Source organism: Columba livia, chromosome 3 (genome assembly GCF_036013475.1).
Source record: "Columba livia isolate bColLiv1 breed racing homer chromosome 3, bColLiv1.pat.W.v2, whole genome shotgun sequence".
Lineage (NCBI taxonomy): Eukaryota > Metazoa > Chordata > Aves > Columbiformes > Columbidae > Columba > Columba livia.
Window position 1 is genome coordinate 93,226,202 of NC_088604.1, and position 24,302 is coordinate 93,250,503.

The following is a 24,302-nucleotide window of genomic DNA, read 5'->3' on the forward strand; positions in this document are numbered from 1 at the left end:
CAAGCCTGCAGAGTCATGATAATCTAGTTGTCGTTTAAGAGTTTGTTACCAGGTCAGAAAAAGAGGTTGGAGAAATCCTTACTTCTGCCATTCTCCTCATTTAAACACATTTTCAGCATTTATAGCTTACTCTGACAGAAGAGATAAGAAGAAATAGTACAATGCAATGAGGAAGAGATTACAGATTCCACACCCCATCTCCTTTTTTAGGTCAAAACTTCAGGGCTTTCTTCCCGATAATTCAAACTTTACACTACCTCTCCGCTACAGTGACCTCTGTGAAGTGACAAGGATCTACACTATTACACAGACCCCACCTGCCTGCTCGCCAGTTATGCCTCTTTTGAACTGTGTCTCCTTACTTAAATACAAATTTTGACAAACTTCCCCCAAATACTGCAGCAACTCCATATCTGGTTTACTTTTAGTCTAGTTTTACTGCCAGTTTTAATTCAGGTTTAACAGCCATTGATTCAGCCACTACTAATATTATGCAAAAGGAACAATGCGGTGTAAGAAACTGAACATCACATAACTTGATGTACTTTTTCCTTAAAAAAAGTAGGGAGAAAGCACCTAAGTCAAACCAGTTGAGAAATGCTAGAATTCAAACAGTTCTTATGTTCAAGTACTACGCTATGTTCTAATTACAAGTCTTCAAATTATCTGTTCTGATACAGAATAAAACACTAATGAGACTCCAGGTTTAGAAAGATTTGCTAGAGAAGATGATTTCTTAAACAATCGGCTAGAAATTAAAGCTTTGCACGGACAATATAAACGCTATCACTGTGCAATTACTCCCTCTAGTTCAACTATGAGATTTTTGACCCTTTCTCAGTTATAACACAAATCTTGCACTTAATAAATTGTCTTAAGTAGTCATTAAAACAAAAAAAGGAATTGTGTAGCACCAGAGAAAGCGTCCTGAGCCTTTTATGCTCTCCAAAAAGGGCATTCCATGTACAAGGTACACATCCTCAGCTGCAGAACCTATAGTAAAAACAAATTATTAAGAGAACCTGCTCAAAGGTTGTTGCCCATTTGCTTTTACTCTATATAAACGTAAAAATAATCCTCAAACTGGATTTTATAAAGCAAAACTAGAAGTACCAATTTCACAGATAACGGCATACCTAATGCAAAAGAGCAAATTACAGACTGACTTCAAAGCTGCATCTAATATTCTCAAAATACTTCCCATACTTTAAAAACTTGAAAACTCATTAAGCCCTTTCAAACACAAACTATCCATCCTAAACTTTACCCACCTTCCCAATCAGTTGAATTTTATGATATTATCTAAAGAATCTCATGCACAAGAAATCACAAATATTACCTTTATTCTTTATCTCTGTAGTCACCATCCACTGGCTGCTAATTATATTAGCTGGGACAGCAAAGATGATAAAATGACTACACAACCTTATGTTACACATTGCAAGCTTCACACTGTATGTCATCTGCAAGTGAAAGTAGTAAGTTACATTCTGTCTACAATTAGTTGCATAATTATTTTTCTTCTTTTTATCTGAAGAGCATTTGCAACACTATGAACCAGTGGAAGCTACCTCACTTCTGTTGCTGTGTGTTTTCATTTCTTAGTGAGATACACAGCCAAAATACTTTTCATAGCCCTTTCTCTTGAAAGATCTGATTTTACTCTGAAAAAACAAAAATGAATCAGTGTCAAATGGTGTTATAAAAGCAAAGCAAGGCTACAAACAAGTGCTCTCAGCAACTGAATGTTCTAAGTGAAGAGCGAAACAAGTTTCACACAGCTTAATAGGTGAACCAACATCAGTAAAGGAGACTCGTGAAAGGATTTAAATGGCTGATTACCACTCATTCACAAGTTACACACAATATTATAACTTCATTTCTGAAACTGAAAAGATGATACTATCCAAGATCATATTCTTGATATTCTAAATAATCCTATTTAATATTACAAATCTTTAATAAAGGATGCAGATATTGACTTGCAATCAGTAAGAAAAGAGTGAGTTTCGGAATCAGCTTATCACTTGTCTTATAAAGGACACCAAACACATAGAAGAAGAAATCTTTCTATCACTGTGTATATTATGTAGACTATAAAAGGCAGTAACTGGTTTGAAGACAATCTGAAAAAAAAATCAAGCCATTTCAGTGAGCATGGAAGAGAAACAGATTTCACTGACTCAATGATCTTTTGGGTTTAGGTCATAGAAGTGTACCATAAAATGTCTCTTCCTCAGAAGGATTCACTCAATGGACCAGTCACATTTAATAAGTCAGCACCATGGGAAAAAAAAAACAAACAGTGCTACAGTTTCCTGTTACAAAACACATGTGCTCCTGCTATAAAAAAAAGAATTATGCAAGTGACAAATAAATAAGCAAAATATCTGTGACAAACAATTTCAAAGCTTATTGAAAATGCAGAAAGAAATAAGTTTTCTGATGTAAGTAAAAAATTCAAACTTGGTAGAGAGGTCCTCTGTCTCCATCTTATACTCTCTTTAGTGTGTTAGTATGTGCATGCACACACTTTACACATTCTATGTGTCTACACACACCTTAGATGGTTTTGACATTCATAAAGATTCCCTGTAAACTTGTATTTACACAAGAAACAGAGTGACGGAATATTCTAAGTAATCTTTCAGTAATCTTGTGTCTATTTACAATATATTATCATTATAATATCCCCACAGTTATACTATTTATTTAGACTATATGTATTCTAAATACAAGTTCATTCAATAAGTGCAACCAGATCTTTATTTCTGATCCCCAAAAAACTGGGATCGCTTTTGACTTATTGACATTAAAAATGGTGGCACTACATAAGTTTACATTAGGCAAATACTTATTGAATTTTTGAGCAAGAGGTCTCCTTGAAGCTTGGCTGTAACTGCTACTCTAACTATGTACTCACAAGTACTGGCAGAGTCAAACCACAATAATTGGAATCTAAGAACGAGATCTCAATATTTCACTTACACTTAAAAATGAACTACATAAAAGGATAGTGATTATAATTTATGTGCACTCACTATGAGTTTTATTTGTTTTGAGGGTTTTTTTCCTTTGTTTTCAAATAATCTGTGTCTGAGTCACCATCAGAAAGGATCTCAGCTGGCCAAAGATAATGACACAGAGAAATTAAGTATCAATATAAACCTTTAACACAGAGCCTACTAAATAAAAAAAAAATCCTGCAAAGATGACATGAAAGAAGCCCAATAGGATTTTAAACCAGGCATTTCAAAATTTTTGCAAGTTACCCCCATCACCAAGTAGAATACAGGTCTACAAGCTACTGCTGTAACTTTGAAAGGAATTTCTGCATCTTAAATCTCACAACAGTTGGGAGAAAATAAACAATAACAAAGACAAACAAAACACACAACATTCCCCCACCACACTACTTTTAAACCAGCAACTTAAAAAGGAGATTATTTCAGAATGTGCTTCAGCTACTTGAAACTGGTCTGAAGGTACATAGGTGTGATTTAACACCGTGGATTCACATCTATTTTCAATGTCAGTAGCAATACCTGCAAACACTACTACTTCTGCTCTGCCTCAGCACTCAGAACTGCTGGCTGAAATGCTTCTGCCCTTATTCTTTGAACTGTTTCACTGAAGAGGCTCAAAGTTAGTTTTAGTACTTTGAAACTTTGTGACTGACTGTAGCGGGTTTAGAAGCCATCAGCTTAGACAGCAGATCATAGTGGGAAGTAACCTCCAACAGGGAAAACAGTAGGAAAAGAGAGAAGCACCAGGATCTAGGTTAAGACCTTTTTAGTATGTTGTTAACACCAGAAAAACATGCATGGTCATGGCCTTTTCAGAAATTAATAATTTGCTTTCTTGCACCTCATTAAAACATGGATGAAGCTAGGTAAATTCAGATCTTCAAGCTCAGCTTATATGGCAACTGCCTTTGTTTCATGTACAATTCGCACACTTCTGTGCTGTGGCTTCTTATTTTTCTGGAATGCAGTCTGGTAGTTGCAAAGTTCGAGATCATACTTCAGGCATTAAAGGGGAACTTCACAGAAAACTTGAAAGTGGACTCAGAATGTAGCTTTGCAATCACAGCATGCAGTACAAGGCCATCAGTGCCCAGGTCGATGGATTTTTACAGTCAAACCTTAATCAAGCAGCATCAGCCATCACTACAGAGCAATGATTTTTCCCCTCAAAGTTTATAGTTATTTCCTATGCAGAATATTTTTTGTTCTTTTAATTCAATACAAGACCAACTATGTTGAGTTAAATGTAGTTTGCACCTTTTCAATCACTAATCATTAATTTAACCATGACCAGCCAGGTTTTTACTAAAGAAATAGCACCTAAGATTATGAAGAAAGAGAGCCAATGTTTAGACAATACACTATTGGTATTAAAATGGAATAATTGTTTTTTACTCATTAGCATGAAGCAGTATGCCATTAAAGATGCGTACTCCCCTATTCTAAATTTTCTTACCTTTCTCAGTGTTTGTTTACCAAAAGCTTCTGACGCATTTTAGTGAGAATAGGGCAGCAATGAATCACCAAATCGTATCATTAATAAATGGTTCCTAAACAGGTCTGAAAGAGCAGAATAAGTTGTAGGTCTGTTGAACCACTAAACCATTTATTTACATAATTGAGGGGTGACTTGCTGATTCATACAGAAATCTGAGGAAGTCAGACACGGGCTGGGCTACATGAGTGGTAGAAGTCCATGCCAACATAAATTAGTCTACAACTTGAACAGCCTAAGAAGAGTTGAGTCTTTTTTCAATCTGTTACATCACTGCAAATTAAGTACAAACATTCAATCTAGATGAGAGTTACAACAACAACAAACCCACCACCAAAACCAAACCAAACACTAAATTGAACCCTTCTTTCATTGTAGCAGAAGAACAATCAACGCAACCTCCTTGGCACAAACCTGTCACTGACCTATGCATCACCCACAGCAAGACATATTAGACTGCTTGATACCAACAGTCCAAACTCCTATCCTGCCACTATTGACAAGTGCAGCCTAAGGCAAGCAACTCTTTCTGTCAAAGATACCAGAATAGAAATCAAGACCAAAAGGCCTTAACTTTATAATAATTCTGCAAATTCAGCATATGCAATAAATCTGTTTCATGGGTAGTCTTCAAAACACATACCACCTGTTTAAAAACAGAAATAAATTATTCAGAAACATACAAAACAAAATATGCAATCTCTATGACAGGTATTTGTCGTGGTGTTGGTATTTTTTTTAAATTAATATAGTTTTGTAGTATTTAATTTATCATTTAAAAAAAAAAGGCAGAGTAAAAGAACTTTGACTGTTAGTTCCCTACACAAGTTTAAAGGGTAGCGACTGAGTAGTGAGACAAGAGTTCTCTCCATCATTGTCAGATAAAGTTATGATGCAGAATCAGCAGCCAAAACACTTTCACTGACCTGGAATCAGACACCAACCTTTACCCTTGGAAAAGGCAATTCAAGAGTTAAAGCTACAGTGAGCTTGTAACAAAAATTTAGATATTTCCTGTAACTGATTAGAAAAAGTAAGTTAAGCAGTACAGCTGCTACTAGTGCATTTGAGGTAATACAGATCTTGAGGGGAAAAAAGTCACACACAGATGATAAGTTGATCTCACCACAGTGGCATAACACTTCATGGCTTCTACTGACTGACACCATACAGTCTTTCGTGTGAGAAAGTACCTTCCTCAAAATCTAGGTCAGCACACATTTAGGTGTTGAAAAATTAGTTTGTTTTTTTTTTTCCCCCACTCTTTAACAGTGCTTTGTACTATAGCAGAGAGAAGCTATACTTAAAGTTATATTTGCTTCTTACTAAAAAGAAGATTGAGCAAAAGCTAAATGCATTTAAAGAAGAAAAAACACATCTTTTTATCCAATCTTTTCTGAAATTCCTGATAAACTCCTGGTCAATTACAAGCTGCAAATTAAAACTGTCAAAGTAAAAGCAATTAAACCTTCCCATAAATTTACAAGTGGCAGAATTTGTTCTTACCTGTAATTGCAACCTTGTCAAGGTTTAAGTCCAGTGCTGAAAGAATTAGTTTACATTCCTGCTGCCAAGAAGGACATAACAGAATGACTTGCAAAACCTTGAGATAACAGTACAGGACCAAACATCTGCTTTATTTTGGTATTTCCTAGAAAGAAACAAAGAAAGTAGTTAGCTAAACCAGATGGTTTACAACAGATTTGTACATTAATTTTTTCATGAATACAACATTTTCCTAAATAGAAGTGTGTGAACTAAAGCTATGGCTGGATGTCAGACCCTTCAGTACACTCTCTCAACACCATATTAAAGATTAATGCTAACAAAGAACCATATTTTTTTCCCTATTTCCTTCAGCAGCACAGACTAGCACTTAAAAAGTCATCTAGCTTGTTACCTGGCATTCAAGTTCCTAAATTCAGTAACAGAGGGAATACCTTTTGCATGCCTGCTATTTAATTTTATTCACCTGCTCAAATGACAGAGTACACTGTTTGAGTGTTTGACAAGACTTAAACCCACAAAGTACACGTGTAATTTGTAAGCTACTTATTCTGCTTGCTCAGATGTAAAAATGCATAGGAGTCTAAAACAAAAGCAATAAGCTTCAGTTGCAAAAGTATTTCAGCTCCTCTGAAATAAGAATCATGTTTCTTTAGAAGTCTTTTCTATAAAATTCACCATAAATTCAGCTTAAAATGTAAAAGTAGCATATAACTAACAATTCAGATGTGTCTATCTACAAAAGCATCTACCCTTTGTTTTGAACAGGATACAAATGCCCAAATCCCTTCATGGATCAGGGACTACATATTTAATCTTATAAACCACTGCATCTTACAAAAGTTGCCATGACAGTACACTGGTAGAAGGAACTATCACAGGAAGAATTTTGGACAACAGCCAGCTTTGTCTGTGACATGAGGGAAATACAAGCCTTATTGTAATACTGACAATTTTAAACCGATTACAGCACTCTGATGAGCTGAATGAGCGATAAAGGGGACATACTGTAGACCTTTAAGCCCACTGGTTGAAAAACAGAGCCATGACAACATTTCATTGTGGCTTGCCTCTTCTAAACACTAAATAGTGATTTTCAACTACCACGAAGCGTCATAAGCAAGAAATTACTCAAAAGAAGGAATACTTTACTATTGTTTGAAGAATTGTAGGGGTCCAGTAAGTTTTATGCCTGTAACTTTACACTGCTGCAAGCCTTGTGTTTTCCCCAACATTCTCTCTCTCTTCTTAGGAACCACAACAGGACAGATAGTTTAAAGAATCAAACTAAGCCAGAAAGAGTCAATGGTTTTCTGCCACTTGAGTCTTTGAACCAGCTTTGAAAATGCAGGATCAGACAAGTGCCAACACCAGAAAAGCAGAACCAGCGGCTGCTGCCGATTCATATTTGCTCGGAGTATTATGAAACTACACCTTAAGCAGCATCCACTAAATTACTAATGAACTCTGAAAAAGTATTTTGAAAGAACTAGACAGCAAGTATCCTAAGTCATTGTATTGGATGACAAGGCAAAAGCTCTCCCCAAAAAAGTTAAACAGTTTATCAGTAAAAAAACTGCTTCCACAGCCAAGAAATTAAGGAGGAAAAAAAACCAAACTAAAACCCACACACCACCACAAGCAGCAGAGATTCACAAGGTTGCACAAAATAGCTTAATTCCCTCTTTTTAAACACACCAGTGACTAGAGCATGAGCACTGAATGTGTGAGCAGAATGCAAATCCCTTCAAGCACTGTCTCCCATCTTCCAAATAACTCCTTAACTACGAGGATACAGGGTGCTCGTATGATGATGAGGATACAGGGTGCTCGTATGATGATGAGGATACAGGGTGCTCGTATGATGATGAGGATACAGGGTGCTCGTATGATGAAGCACTCAGGAGCCTCAGTTCTCTTGCTGCTACTCCAGTAGCCTTCAGAAGCAGCTGACTCACAAAAGCTGACCAGAAGACAAGAATTAAGCTTTCCAGAAGCAAGAGCCTTGACCCTTGTGAATTCTTCTACTCCACGGAGAATATGAGAGCTCAGAGACAGGTTGCCGACAGAAGACTCAAAGGCAGATATTTCGGGCTAAGAGCAGTATACATTCCTATTCACCCAAATTCTATCTACACTAATTCTCAGAAGTACAAAATACTTAGTATTTAGTGTCTTAAACCACGAAAATACCTGATGACACGCACTCCACCACCGAACACTGCACAAAGGAGAGACATTACTTGTACATACTTCTGCACAATAGTGACTGTTACTTTTTCAAATAAGCTGCACGACTTTTTTCCACAGGAAAAGACACTTAGATTCATGATACATCTCTGGCATACAAGCTATTAGATCCAGCCCCCAATAATTTGCATGTAAAAAATGCTCACATACACAGATGAAATGCCTTTGTCCAGATTGCTAATCATACATTACATGACAAGAATAAAGCTGAATGCTTCCTATTAAAAGCTTAACAAAATTATAAGATGTATTAAACATTTTATTTGGGCTCAAATCTTCGGGGTATGTAAACACATAATATCTGAGTAAGACTAAGTTAGTTCAGTAAATTTTTATAATTTTTGCTATCAAAACACCAGTACACTACAGTAAAATCGAGCAAAACTTAAATACTCCTTTGATAACAAAGAATTTGAATTTCACCATGTTTACAGTATTTTCTTCAGAAGAGAAAGACTGTGCTGCCAAAGCCATCATAACTACATCACTAGTAAAGAACGTAAACCAATATTTAATAGTAAGCACATGAGAACAAGCTATTCAGTTATGCAGAGAAATTTGAAGAACCCTACCATGTTATTTTACAGAAGGATAGACATGAAATGCTGGTCTTCCTGAGGATTAAAAACACAATAATCATGTTTAAAAGAAACAAAACCCACCACAACACCCAGTCCTTTGCAAGTTTCCAGACTCTGGTCGAAGGAGTACCAGAAAAACACTAGTTTTATTCTGCTCCAGAATCAGCTACAACTCCAACCTTTAACAGATCACCAAATCTTTGCTGCTTTTAAACAAGTAAACAAACCAACAATCCCCATTCCTGAACATCAACATAAAGAGTTATAATCTATACATCATAACTGATCTTATGACATCACAATACTACCACTGTCAACATCATTCCCCAGAATTGTAAACTGTTTCACACAGATGATAGTAAAGGATTTTGTAGAAGCAAAAGGTAGTAGAACAGAGAAGGAAAAGAGCAACAGTGTAAGCTCACCATAGGCTAGCTAGTATATTGTGACCTCCTAACCACATGTTCCCTACATAGGGTTAGCATAAGACAACATCCCTCTCCTGAAAGAAGCATTTAACTAGTTACCTGATTTTTTCAGAAATATGAGGACATACCAAGGGAGTGCGCTAGTTGTGCTGTGAGTTCACACAATAGTTCTTCCTTGCTCTACATATAAAGACAAAGCCCAAACTAAAACAGGAGTTAATTTCTGTGTAATTACTTGAACCAACATACAACTTTCACCCAGAAGAGAAAGTTGTTCATCCTTTGTAATAAACAGATAATAAATTCTCACTGCATTTGCCAAGTGGTTCTGGGTTCTATACAAAAACATTTTGAATTAACCAAGACTGGGCAAAGCCTTGATTTGTGTTTTTGTGGGTGTGAGGCATTTGTTTGTGTTACAACAGTTAAGTGAAGGAGAACGAAAAAAAGTTTGAAACTAAAACCTCTACGAAGTAACTTAAGTGTTTTATCCTTTTTGAAGCAGTTGATCTAGTATTATGGTTTTGTAAAAAGTGCAACAGTTATCTTTGCACTGCATTTTAGAAATAACATGCAGGGTTTCTTAAAAAAAGTAAATACCTTGAAATAAATTTACTCGGGGTTCTGGTGAAAATTTAGTTCAGCAGTTTGAAGTTTGCAGTTCAAAGTTTCATTGCAAGTTATTTATTTGAACTATTCAAGGCCAAATGTCAAACAAAAACACGCTATTAGTCTAGTATTTTACACTAGTCTAAATGCTTGATAACGCTATGAGCTTAGCATTCTACTTAGGTCCATACTTTTAAATATCACTTCACAAATGGTGGATTTAAGTTATAGCATCAGAAAGCTGCTTTTTGATACATCAAGAAAGCAATTACAAAGCAACTCCAAACATTTTTCCTGCAGACCTACCTTTACTACCTATTTACAAGGCACATCTTTAATTCCTAAACTATCTGTAATTTGTTTGAAGGTAAGCTTTAGATCAGTAAATTCACAATATGGCTATGTAGACGTCTTGGCAGCAGTGGTAGCTTAAGCAATATTTGCTCTCAGAAGCTTGTTCCTGTTTCTGTGCTGATGTCTGTTGCTCAGTCACATACAGAGCTGTGCTGGTAAAGTGAACACATGAAGCACAAACTGCTCATCTAGCTGATGAGTAACTAACTCTGTTGAATTATACAAGCAGAAGATGCAGGAACACCGAATGCCAGCCTTACTAGAATTCAGAATGCACATATGCAATCTACATTTGCCTACTGGGAGATTGCTGGCAAGCACTTACTCCTCTGTTCTCCTTTAAGAGATTAGAGTTATACTGAGCATATCCCAAGCATAGAAACCTAGAATCATATCTCAATCAGTTATGCTGGACAGATTTTCAATCACCCAGTTTCAGGAATGCTGAAGAGAAAGGGCATCTAACATGGTTCAGTAAAAATATCCAAGTACAAAACTTTTTCATTTTCAGTTACCTGATCTTTAATTGAACTAAGGAGAAGAGAGTATCTTGAAGAGCAAAAATGTGCTGCGTTTCTGTGTTTGTGTTCTTTCACCAAAAAAATATCCTCAAAACTGCAAAGAAGGATTGTAAAAAGAGGCCGCCTACTTGGAGCAAAAATGTTTATTGGGGCTGCTGGGACTTGAGAGAGAAGAGCTTGCAAAGTCTCTACCTAGCTTTTATCATATCTTACATTATGGCTATAGTGCAAGTAAAGTTCTAGATGTGCCTTCCACAGCATTCCAGGAATTGCAGATTGAGGAAGATGTGCTCATATTCTGTGTGGGTTTGTGTTTCTTCTTTCTTAATGCAAAGGCCAGAGTCTTGAATCCCTATCAGGAAGATGGATGTTTCCAAAGTACAGCTCAGACACACCAGAATGATTTGCGTGGGCAACATAAGACCAAATTTACTGTTACTTAAGTGCCTACATCTTTTTAGCAAACTCCTATTGTGTTTCCCCATGAGCTAAATTTATTGTCATCTTAATAGGTAGAACACCTAGATAGCAATAGCTATTGAATCAGTTTGCAAACATCTGTCCATTTGTTGCCTCTGTGAACATCTGGTCTTCAAATCAATGTTTAGAAAAATACAGCCACTCCAGGTGGATTACTTAGGTTTTGTAAATATACATCTACTCAAAACAAGCAGAAATCACAGCCCAAGCACTGGTTAAATATTCTGAGAAATAATCTGCCACACCTGTCATCTGATAACATTACAGGGCACATCTATCCAGAAGTCCTCTGGGCCAAAAAGGCACGTCCCCAAACCACACCCCACTTGACACAGAAGTGAACTGTCTCATCCACTCCAGCTACTATAGAAGCATTAAAGAGCATCCAGAGTTTGTCATTCCTTTCCCCAGAAGAAGTGCAAGACCATAAAGACCTCTTACAGACGCAGTTGTCAGGAAAAAATCAGAGAAATCAGAGAAAATCAGATTTCAGACTGTTTAATTCTGTAGCAAGTATGTGCAATTTGGACAAAGAAACTTGTTGCAGACTTCAAAACACTGTATGATAGACATGAGTAACCTGACGTAATTGTCTACTTTTACTGTTAAGAGAGCGAAGGTGACTGAGCTCCAAAACTTTAAGATGCTCTGGCTGTAGGATACAGCCAGTTTGATAGTTCTCAAAGGATTGTTATCATTGTGAGCCTACTGTAGTAAATGTTCACAAAGGGGAAGAACAGTTTGTCTGCAGAAGGCTATCTTGACTAATCCTTCTCTAAACAGCTTTCAGACATTTTTAAGCCCACTAACAGCTCAAGTTCCCAAAAGTTAATTTTCATCTGGGTGAAGAATCTCACCCTAAAATCTAGTGGCTAACAATGCATTTAGATCAAGTCAGCTTTTGAATGAAGTATGGCTACCACCACTGAAGCCAATAGCAAGTGTATCTTCAGTACCACATCTTATATTTCTGATGCTCCTGACCACAAAAAACCAAACAACAACCTAAACTCTGTTTCTTCAACATGTCTTTCTATACAGATACTGTATTTAGAGCAAATATACCACAAAGGATTCTCAAAGGCACAACAGCAGATCAAAACTCCAGTATGTCAGCTGGCACCAGGTACAGAAAATACAGCAAGAATTCTCTAATATTGCTATGTTTGATAATGACAGAAATCAAGCTGTATCAAATTTATGTGGGTGGATTTTATTTATCTATGATACTGATGATTAGGGGAAGGACTTCCCCTCTCTCCAAGAATGCAAGTAAGGTTCCTCTTCTTCCCTTATTTTCTAAGGGTGAGTCTTGAGATAGAAATGAATTAAACCTGAGCTATCAGAGCAGGTTAACAAAAAAAGTGTGGACCTTGCTGATGATCCTGTGCAGACAGTTACAGAAAGCGTAAATTCTCTGTCACACTGCTTAACCACTTGGATCTATTTGTGACTTTAAGCCACATGCTTGGTTTATACACAAAAAGAGTAAAATTAAATGCAAAAAAGGTCATTCGACACCATAATAAAGTCACCAGCACATTCAAATCAGTAACATAAGAACACCAGTACTACAGGCTGTCAAATATTAATAGTTACTATGCTATAGGCATTTTAATGTTTACTGAAAAGCACAAAACTTGGAGATAATTCAAGCATCTGTTATGTCAACTAACAGCCTACACACACACAATCTTCCAAAAGAACTAATTTAAATAATACAGGAACTGAAGCCTCCAAATAGAGATTGGTAAAACACAGTCATTTTTACACCTCAAATACAGTTTTAGAATATTTTTTCTTAGTCTCTTCCATGTTCAGAAGTTTTTTCCACCTATTAGCAAAGTTACCTCAGTAACAGTACTGCATTAGTATGAAGAGAATCAGCACTCAGAAATGTACACATTTTCAATGGGGTCTATTTACTTAGAAATTTACTCCCTTATTGCTAACACAGATTTATCATCTTCCTAATTCAATCCAGTTGAACTGATTTAGTTCATTTCAAATAAGGTACATATCAAAGTGTATAGGTAATATAGATAAACACAAATGCTTAAGAGAAGCATCAGATCCTACATATGTAATAATATACTGCCATAGTGTAACAGGATTACTATACCTGTAATCACATGACATATACTATTCAATCCACAGTATGTTATAGAAAGTTAGGTTTCAGATCACAGATGGCTTATCAGACTACTCCAAAGAACACAGTACTCCCCCGTGCACTTTCAGAGCATGTTCTACTTTTCCATCATGCTAGAGAAACTTTCTTAAAAAGTCTGAAGGACTTCTAGGAACTGCAGAGTGAAACAAATTTCCATTACCTTTTTTTCTGGCAGCAGTCTCCAGTATCGTTGCCTGGACACATGGAATCTTTTTCAGGTGTCTGCATTGAGGCTATCTGAATTGCTTCACTTGTCATCTAAACAGAGGAGCGCTTGGCAAGAAGCAGCCATTTAGCAACTTGCAAGCTTAAATACTCAAAGTTTTGTCCAAATTAGTACTGCAACTTCAGTTTCAGAATAAATCAGTCTGACTCACTTTTAATCAATATAGTTTAAACTCTCTCGATTTGCAACATGTATTTCAATGCTGAAGTTTCAAATGTATCTATTGAGTAAAAATTGTTTTAATTTTGCCACTGTGCAAGTATCACTATACATGTCGAACTATACCTGCAAAAATTCAAAGGGCAGTTTTATCAATAAGAATATTAAAAATAACATGCAAGAAGACCATGCCAGTTTTCAATAAATCAATAACAGAGAGAGTGCTTAAGGGCATTATAGGTAGTCAATGCAGTAATGATAGGTCTACATGGACTTGACAGCAAAAAGCATTCCAGGAAGCAAGCATGTTAATAATTCAACATTCATTTTATGCAATTCTTCAGGTCAGACATCAGCTACAGGCAAATTTGGGTAACACAGATTAAGACAGCATCTCCAACTCCACCAAAGGTTACTGCTCCTGTATATTACTGGCTGAAAGAGATGACCTTGCTGGACTTAACAGGGATCTTAAACATCTTAGCACAAAGATGCATAAAAGGAGACATTAATTGTAGCAAGGGGGCAGACACCCTACTCTGTCATCCCATTTATAGAAGCAACACATCAAGATATTTTAAAAACATTTCTATCTTTCAAAGCTTGCATCTCAGTCTTACTACTTTACTACATGTTAAGCTCAACATGCATGTATTCTACACTGGGTTTAACAAATTGTATGGATTAAACTAGGTAGCCATAAATTAAAAAAAAAAATTAAATCAGCTCACAAAGGAATACTCGAGTATTGAGGATTTTGCAGAATTACGACTGAAAGAATTTGATGAATTTAGCAGTTTAAAAAGAAAAGTAGACATTCAGCTTGGGGATTACACAGATAATTCAGTAAAACCTACTACATAAAAAGCAGAACCACACAGTCACAACAAATTAGAAATAGGTACATGAATAGAAGACTGCTGACCTGAGCCTTCAAATAGGTGCTGAAATGAGCACAATGAGTGCCCATTTCAGCAGGTCTCCACCTCCCCAAAATTGAAGAGCTAGCATTAGGCAGCTGGTTGCCTAAATGCTACCCGTACCTTTCAGTCCCCAAAGCATTTACATCCTTTTGAGTGACTCCATGTGAATGTCTCCACTATCTGTCCTGTGGCTGGATACTTTGTGTAAGAAGAGGAATACAAGGCCAAAGTACCATCTCCACGATGGACTGCTATGTGCCTCTCCATTCATCAGCCACACTTTTTCAGTGCCTCCCTTTGAGTGCCATGAACATGATCCTAGCTCAGCCAACACGATGGTCCGTCAAGACTGGTCCCACCGGAGGGAATTCCACTTTGTCTGCGACTGACTTTACCCCCTAGTCTTCGTTATATGCTCTGCTCTTCCCTGGGGATGGTGTGGGAACAACGCAGCAAACATAATTACACATTTTGTTAAATTGTGCATGGAAACTGAAGGCAATAGTATCATTCTGCTGAATGATGTCAAAGGCTCCTACCACTTGATCAGTGCTTTGCCTTGCAGACAGATGACAACTGCTTGAAGCCATGGCTTTATTAAAAGCAATGCATCCACCCTTCCTTCCAAAATGCAGCAAACCCGCCCTCTGACTGCCAATTATTTCCTGGTATTTTGAAATTGACTGGAATTGTCACTCAAGAGCTGTAACATTGCATTCACAGAGAAAATACAACAAGCTCAGCAGAGGACATTAAAGTAAACCAAAACCAGCTAATAAGATGCTGCCAATTTAGTAAGACATTCCATTTTATATCATGCAACTTAGCGTAACAGTTTTACAAGTGGGAACACCTATACTACCCAAAAGACAGCTTTGCATACCATTAATACACACTAGTTACACACAGCAACCTACTTAACTATTTTAGTTAAGAAACACAGCCACAGCTAGCTTATATGCCTCTAATCATTAGTGTCTTTCCACAGAATTATGCAGATACTTAATAAATATCCATAATATCTTCTGTAGGAAGAGTATAATATGCAAGAAGCCAGGAATTCAGTACCATTTTGCAAGCCTCAGTATTCATTCATGCTTTTTGCCATCTGATTATGGACAATTTTGAAAGCCTTACCTTGAAAGCAGTACAAAAGTCAGATTTCTTCCAGATCTTTGTCCTTCTGATAAAGATTCACTTTAAAACCTCTTCCTTGTATATTAGAGGTGAATAAAACAGAAGAGCCTGTGAATCTGAAAGCAGTAAGATGGAAGAATTGACCAATTTCTCTCCTAGTTAAATACAATATTCAATAAAATCTACAGCTCAAGAACTGCTTAAATGCAGCTTCTAGAGTGGAACTAATAAAATACATGAACCACTGGAAGTGACGAAGTTAGTCAGGAAGTTCCCATTTATCTAAGGTAATGCAGCAGAAGATCACATGAATGCCTTTCACTTGTTAAGAGATGAAAGTATGACGTGATCTAAGCTACACCATTCAATGGCCACTATTGGCTAAAAAACCCCAACTACCAATATGTACCACCTTCACAGAGGTGTGAGCAAATCCACTTCCAAACCACGAATACGTACAGCCACCTGACAGAGGGAGCCTGCACACACTTCTGTGTACGCATGCATGTTTAAGTGGAGAGGGTGGGAAAGTCTGGCATACTAATGCAGTTGTTTACAAGAATATATCCAGATCCTGGACTCAAAGGAAGACTAAAAGTAGAGATTCAAACTTACTCTAAAGCACAGAAACCATGACAGAGAAGCCTGTTAATAGCCTCTACAGGTTCATTTAAAAGCAAAAGCAGAAACACCTGACTATTCACCAAAATTACCTTGGTTAAGAGAAAGAAATAAAGTTGCTTTTCACACAAACATCTGAGAAGGGCTATCACAGGTAATCCCACCATGCCTAGATTGTACCAGTATATAATATCTGTAGCATGACTATCTGACTAAAGACTTCTCTGTTTTGGATTCTGGAGATGTATACATACTCTATAGCACCCAGGATGACAGCTTCTTTTCATAGGCCTGGGCAAAGAGGGAAGTGAACCAATCTCAGAGAAACCAACATTTCGTTTCCATTTCCAGCATCTTTCCTCCTAGTAACTTCAAACAACAACTGCTCTACAATTTGCTTTGTTTTACTATAAGGTTCAGAATAACAGGTGAGAGTGAGAGACAAGATATACTGATCACTGTAAAGTTCTCAAACTTCTTTTTCAACACCAGCAAATAATTACTTTTCCTTCATCTCTTAGATGAAATGAGCTTATTCAATGAACGCATCTTCTTATTCAATGCTTACTCAATAAGCAGATTTCAAGTAGCTAATGCCTAATATAAAAAATAACCAACAACAGCAACTGATTATGTTCAAGCTATTTTATTTAGCAGCACTAGAACGAAATGTTATTTATACAAGGAACCAAGTTTCCAAATAAAACTTAATGTATTTATTATTTTGGCTACTTATGTTCCTGCCGTGGGTGATTCTTCTAAGAACACTTCAGAGTGTAGGTGACCCAGGGGGCCACCCAGTTCACTTTCCTTCTCAAAGTCCAGTCAATTTTGAACTCAGTCACTCTTGCTTAGGACTTTATCCATTCACATCTTGAAAACCTTCACAGAGCCTTACAGGTTCCTTCCTATAACCTCTTAACTATCACCATTACAGTAAAAATTTTTCAACATATAGCCACTCACTTCAGTTTATGACCACTGTCTTGTTTTCCCACTGTGCATCTCAATAAAGAGACCGGCTTCATCATGGTGTCCGTTCCTCTACATATCAGATGGTTCCTACTGGGTCCCTCCCAAGTGTCTCTTTCCCAGGGTAAACAAGGCCACAAAAGGCTCTCAGCACACCCTCACAGGTCACATACTCCAGCCCTCCTGACCATCTTGGTTGACTTGCCCTAAGCTTATCAACATTGTTCTTATTGGTGGGTAGGGAAAACAAGAGCAAAACTGGACACACTGTTACAGATGCAGTCTGGGAACATCTGGAACAAATACCAACTAAAGGAGAATAAAACTGTTTTCATTACTACCAGGGTAAACAGCTAACTTGTATTTAGCCTACTGTTCACCAGAATCAGGTCCTTCCCAGTAGAGTTACAATCCAACCAGTCTGTAGCCCTACAGGAAGGTTATTGATCCTGGAAGCAGGACTTAGCATGTGTCCTTGTTGAATTTCCTAAGAGATGCCTACAGGCCCACTCCTCTAGCCTTTCTGAGAACTTTGGGATGGCTGCCCCGCCTTTGAGCCACTCAGTTCTGTGTCTGGAAAAAGACATGCATTCCTCCTCCAGGTCATTGATAAAGACACACACACACATTAAAAAAAAAAAAAGGAGCAGATACTTGAGGAGCTCCAGTTGTAACTGCTGTCCAAGCAGAATATGAACCACTGTCACCCTTTGAGATTACTCTTCAACCAGTTTTTAGTTTTCCAGTCATTCTCCCAGTCATACTGTAAATAAGACTACTCCGCAGGATAATGTAAAAAGCCCTCCTAAGGTCAAAGTGAAAAAAATATCCACCGCTCTCCCTTTCACTGAAAGCCCAAGCATTTGACAGAAGGCAGTCAGGCTGGTGAAGCATGACAGATCCATGGCAAAGCCATCCTATTTCCAGTCACCTTCTTTTTCAAGGGCCCAGAAATACTCTGTTACAGTGATTGATATAAACTCCTTATTGATAGTGCTATCCAAGTAAAGCAGCATAAAATGCTTTTATCAAGTTAAATAGAAAGTTTTCTTTATTAAGTAACATAAGCAAGGATGTCTGAAACAGTAAACAGGAACCATCTCTAGGCTTCAGTAATTTGCAGAATTCAAATGCTCCAAAGCCTAAATATAAGAATTCTGTGCATAAAAATAAGCTGGTCTCAACAAGTGAACACAGCCAAACAATTGGAGTTTCTGGCTAATTTTAAAGGTAACTGGCAACAAGACAATAATAGCAGAGGCTATAAAAGGAAAAAAACGGTGTTTATAACTCTACCTAAAATTTATTATAGAAACTGGAGGCAAAGAAAGGGATGAGAAAGGAGTGGAAAAGAATAGCAAATAGCCAGGAAAACTTAACCATGTTTCATTAGGCACATTAGAAAGAACTTCTGAAATTCAGATTGCTTACATCTTTTCAGATGGTTTGAATTTCTCCCAGATTGTATTGAAAGAAAATCCACTTTACTGAGACCTTTGAACTTGAACAAATTTAGGAACTCCTGGATACAAAACCAGTCACTGCCTGACAAACAAATACAAACTCTAGTCTCTACAAGTGATGAAATTACTTATGTTTCATCCAAAATACTTCAGTCCCTTTGCAGTTCCTCAAAACTTATACTTGAAGCAGGGAATAAATAAGATACTCTAGCTCCAAATTAAGCAGTAAACAATGCAAACAGCCCAGCAAATGAGCAGAGGCAGTCCTCTTATCCCCTAAGGAAATTTGAAAACGTGACAAAAAGCAGAGAAAAACAGCTTGACTCGCTCAGGAACTTTCTGACAAACTCCTTACCATGACCTCTGCTATGTAAATTTTTGGTTTCTGCTGTATCTCATGTGCCTACAGAATAAAGATATTCTTGTCAGCAAGTGCTGGTATTTATTTAAACCTGAATAACTGCCGTGAAGGCAGCCATATCAACATCTGTAGCAAGCAATGCACTTGGGGAAAATCCAAAAGAAGATATGAACCTTTTAAATTTAGTTATAATATTGGTTTTAATATAATTTTATTGCATGTTCTTTTGCTTTAGAATTGTATCATGGCTGGTGACACTACTAGCACAGTAACAGTTACAGGACTTCAATATGGTCTCCTCTTCATCAGCAGTAACCTTCCCAGTAAATTTAGGACTTCCACTCTCAAGATAGGTCATCAAGTATCCAAACCATTCATTTTAAAAACTGATGTTAGTAACCACACCTTAAAAGACCCTTCTTTGAAACATCTCAGAGTACAGACTTACAAGTTAGGCAAAGCTAAACTCATACCTGCTATAAGCCCACCTCCTGCCACATGTACTTTCTACTCCAACTTTTGCATCAGTAGTTGCTTTCATACGCTCATGTAGCAAGCTGATTCAAGAAGCTAAACTAAAAGAAAATTAACCTCAGCAATACATACACAACATACACATATTGCTTAACTCACACTCACCATGAGATAAGACACAGCCAAGTATCAGCATGAGGAGGAAGAGGAGCACATGGTCAGAGGCAGAAGACTGCAGAAATACAGCAGCCCTAACATACCTGGGTAATTATATTGGAACCTTTTCCTTAATGAAACCGTCAGGATTATGAGTGAATTCCAGAAGCAAGTGCGTGAGTGCACGCAGAGGCCTAACAGGAACTCTTTGCTGTAGTGTATCAACATTGAAAATTGGTGAAAAACCAAATGATTCTAAGGACCTTTAACTAAAGAGAGGAATAACAGATGCTCACCAACTCGGCAGCATGTAGCAGAAAGCTGTTTGAGTAGAGGGAATGGACTCCCCATAACTAAGAGAAAAAACAAAGCTATATTGTGTACATGAAGTGAGCCAGCTTCCAAGATGTTAGGTCCACTGTTTTTAAAAAGCTGCAAAGAAATAACAACAGTGCCTGCCTGACAAAGAAAGCAGATGTATCTAGTGCCCAGCACTCTCACTGAGGTAGCGTAAGATCTAATGACTAGAAACCAACATGGAAGAAATTCAGAAATACAAGTCAGCTTCAAATGAATTACATGCTATCTACTCCTTGAACTGTGCTGTGTTTACCTTTGCCCTGTCTCTAGGGTTTTGAAGGCGCTACCCTTTGGCAGCCAAACCAAACAAGCTTTATTGCTTCCCCCACACACTCTTCTTAAAGGAAAAATTATTCTGGGTCACATCAACCCACTCTGATTTTCCTTCTCTGAACACTGCAGTTTAGTCCAAGTACATCCTTTCAGCCACCCAAAGACCTTCTAGGAACTTTTGCTTCCTCAGCAACACTGATACAAGTCTACCAGTTCCACACAACCTTAAATTCATCATAAGAATAGATCATGCCATGCATTAAGTCTTCCTCTGTCAGCGTTTTTTTTTTTTTTTTTTTTGTACAGTTCAGAATTAAAGAAATAAACACCTGTTACACAGTTCAGGAAAAAGCACTATAGACTAAAGCTTCTTCTATTCACCCCCATCCCTTCTCAAGAAGGGATACAACAAGAGAGAATGAGTTTAAAGAAACCACATGTCAACAAAAATGAGAAGAAAGAATGAAGAACAATATAAAGAAGCTTCTCCCCAACCCACCTAGCAATACAGATGTCAGTGGTCAAACTACACTTGGTAGTTTTTACCCACCCCTGTCACGATACCTCTGAAAGGTAAATAATTCCAGTAGGCTAATGGCAGACAGCAGAACTTGGTAATAAAAGGCTGCATATTTGCTGATAAAAAGCTTTCACACAATGAACAGATGAATGCACAAAAAACAGATCCCTGTGATAAGAGAATAAGGAAGAATACTACTTGACGGATCGTGTGCTCTGCCTACTGAAGTATTTTCTAGATTATCTTAAATTCCCAGTGAATTTATGAATTCAGTTCTTCAGAAAGCATTGTAGGTTTTTTTTTCCTAAGAACACTACTTTTCATTTCCTCTGCTGCCTCATTTCAGTTTCCCTCCTGCAGTAACAGTATCAGACTTTGACCCAAGGAGAGGATAAACACTAAGGGGAAAGAATCAACAGTTCTGAAATTGGAACAAAATAAACTGTGCAGAAGAAGGTAGTCCAGGTTCACCAAATCTTTTTGTGCTAGTGATAGCTTAAGACAATTACTAGAAAGAAGATATTAATAAATAGCAGAAAAGGAAGGTGGAGATTCCAACACAGTGTTCTAGGACCATCACTTACTTCAGAAAGGCTTCAAGCACAAATCTGAGTGCTCAGGACAGATCTAAGCTGTCCTGTTTGCTTTGTATGCAAGACCTTCTGTTTTAATCAGTGCTTCAATAAACAAGATATATGAAAGAAGGGACAATATGGAGAGACACATTAAGAAGTTTTCCATATTAACTTCGTATTCTTTGTGAAACTGATGACATAATGAGGTTCCAAGCCTGGACAAATGTTAAGACACCCTTCAAAAAAATTAGTTCTTACAGAATTACTACCCCTATGTTTTTGTTTATACAAAACACATTTAAATCTGGTAACCCTGAACAAAACAAAAGAGTGAAAAAAAAAAAAAAATCACTTCAAGTAGTAACTGGCTAGTACTTTTCCTCCATGGGCCTCTACTTTCCCTCTGTACAGATTCAGAAATACAGAAAACTTCAGATTGAAAAGAGCATGGTCATGAAATATATCTGAGAATATACAGTACTTCTCAGGGAAAATATTTTCCACATATAAATTAATAAAGGGTTTAAAAAACACAATTTCAGAGTATGTTCTCTAGTGAGATTTTTCTGACCATGTTAAATTCTATTCCTTGCCATTGGCAAGAGCAGCACACAAGCTCATTTCAAGAAACTTGAACTATAATGGAAAGTCATTTATTCCCCTCTGACTCTGTAACAGTCAAGCCCCATTTCACTTCATGGTTAAAAAAGGCACAAACAAACAACAAAACCAAATAAACAAAAAACACACGGGGGGTGGGGGGGGATGACACACAATGAATTGTTTCGGCAGTAACTTTGTCCCCTTCCCTCCGAAACTGAGACATTCTAAGTTGACAGCATTCCTTTTTTTTCTTTGAATTAAAACAATACTGCAACAGTAGTCAAAACCACATAGTAAGCTGTTATGGTTAACAACAGCTACTATTTTGAGTTCACTCAATATTTTAGAGAAGTTCTTCTCTGGCCTGGAATTGTTTATGTTTAGTGCATTCCAGAAAATGAAAAGTCATCCTATTAGATTTAGTGTGTTACAAGCCAGATATTGATCTTCAACAGCTCTTAAACTTCAACAATCTTACATTCAAATATAGTAATAAAACATATAGAAGCACAAACATGGTTCAGCATAAGTCAAACTAACAGGGAAAGAGAAGTGAAATAAATTATACTGTTTACTATGATATAAAAGTAGGACACAAAACACCAGTGTCACCACGGAAGAGTCCAAACAATTCTTTTCTTCCCCATCAAACACAAGCCTAGTTATTATTTCATTTTTAAAACACAGGAAAATATTAAACTATAGCTTTTACCATTTAGAAAAAAAACCAAAACAAAACAGATGAGCTCTCAAGGACTGCCTACAGAAGAGACTGCAGAGCTATTTGACTCCAGCAAACACGGTGAAACATTCTCTTTCTGATGCGATTGTCTGCAAAGAAGGTACGCTCGTCTTTTCCATGATCCCACAAATGACTGCTAAGAGAGTCACCTGAATCTGCTTCCAGTTTCTTTATATTGCAAGAGATGCATATAATCTAAAGGAGTGTTGGTTGGGTAACCTCCTGCAAAACACATAATTGCTATTATAAAATCATCTTTTAAAAGATTGAATGCTATGAACTTCTGGGTTATCTTTTAAACAGCAGTTCAATTGTGGTGTTCTTACGGAGGATTTACAGAACAAGTTTCACACACCCCTTCTCCAGTATTAGCTCTAGCTACTGTTTTCACAAGTTTGTTTTCATTTTGCTTAAGTATAAAACCTCTACTATCTGTAGTTTTATGCACAACCTCCTACCAGTTTTGAAAAAGTGCTTTGGATGATTCCAATAAATTTGCCCACCAGCCTAAGCAATCAGTAAGGGAAAGAGCAGGAAATAATAAATCCAAATCAAGCATTAGATATTTTATTATTATCGTTAGTAGTCCAATAGTATTTTTCACATTTACACCCCATAAAAGAACATTAAAAAAACACCATCTCAGAGAAAAGGAAAAGTGAAACAAAAAAATCCCTCACTGTAATACATCTCCCAGAAAAGTGGTAAAGACAGAAAACATGACAAGCCAGTAAATGGATAAACACCACACCTGAGGAGTCAGTTTGATACACATATAGGTAGTAGTCCCACAATTACTGGATAACACTCACTAAAGATGCCTGTAAATCCCACCCATAATTAGACATTGTTAATAATCTCATTACAGGCATCACTTTGGTTCTTATTGATGCCACCCAAAGTGGGGCATTTGTGAGTCTTAGCAGACTGTACTGTGCACTGGTGCTGTATTGAGACAGACAGAGCTTCTTTGCAGCCTAAGATGTAGGACTGATCACCACCTAGGTCAGCCTCAGGTCTGGATTCAAGTTTTACAACAGCTGAAATAAGAACAGCACTTCCTGTTTGTCTTGAATACACACACCAAAGAAGAGCGCCCTTTTCTTGAAAAATCAGTTATAAGCAATTTCTGTTAAATGACCCACAGAGAATCAAACTCAATGTTAGACAGTAGAAACCAGTGCCTGCAACTAGTACTACATCTGAAATGAGGTCTTGGGCACAAGCTGGTATGCAGAGCACCTTTTGAACAGAATGAGATTTTGCTGTTCAGAACAAAAACAAATAAAACGAGTATTTTATACTATACTAGGG

At 37.2% G+C, this 24,302-nt stretch overlaps 1 protein-coding gene across 14 annotated transcripts in view; it reads right to left on the reverse strand.

Annotated features, from left to right (window-relative positions):
* The window catches only part of PPM1B (protein phosphatase, Mg2+/Mn2+ dependent 1B), a 58,699-nt gene that overhangs the window by 25,573 nt on the left and 8,824 nt on the right, over positions 1 to 24,302 (reverse strand). For 2 of the 14 annotated variants that reach the window (XM_065058220.1, XM_065058214.1), the window contains exons 2-5: positions 15,869 to 15,984; positions 13,584 to 13,934; positions 6,028 to 6,172; positions 1,340 to 1,463 (exon numbers count right to left, since the gene is read on the reverse strand). The gene's annotated coding sequence lies outside the window, so the exon portion shown is untranslated. The remainder of the gene's footprint in view (positions 1 to 1,339; positions 1,464 to 6,027; positions 6,173 to 13,583; positions 13,935 to 15,868; positions 15,985 to 24,302) is intronic. The other 12 variants (XM_065058219.1, XM_065058213.1, XM_065058216.1 and 9 more) reach the window with 8 other exon arrangements.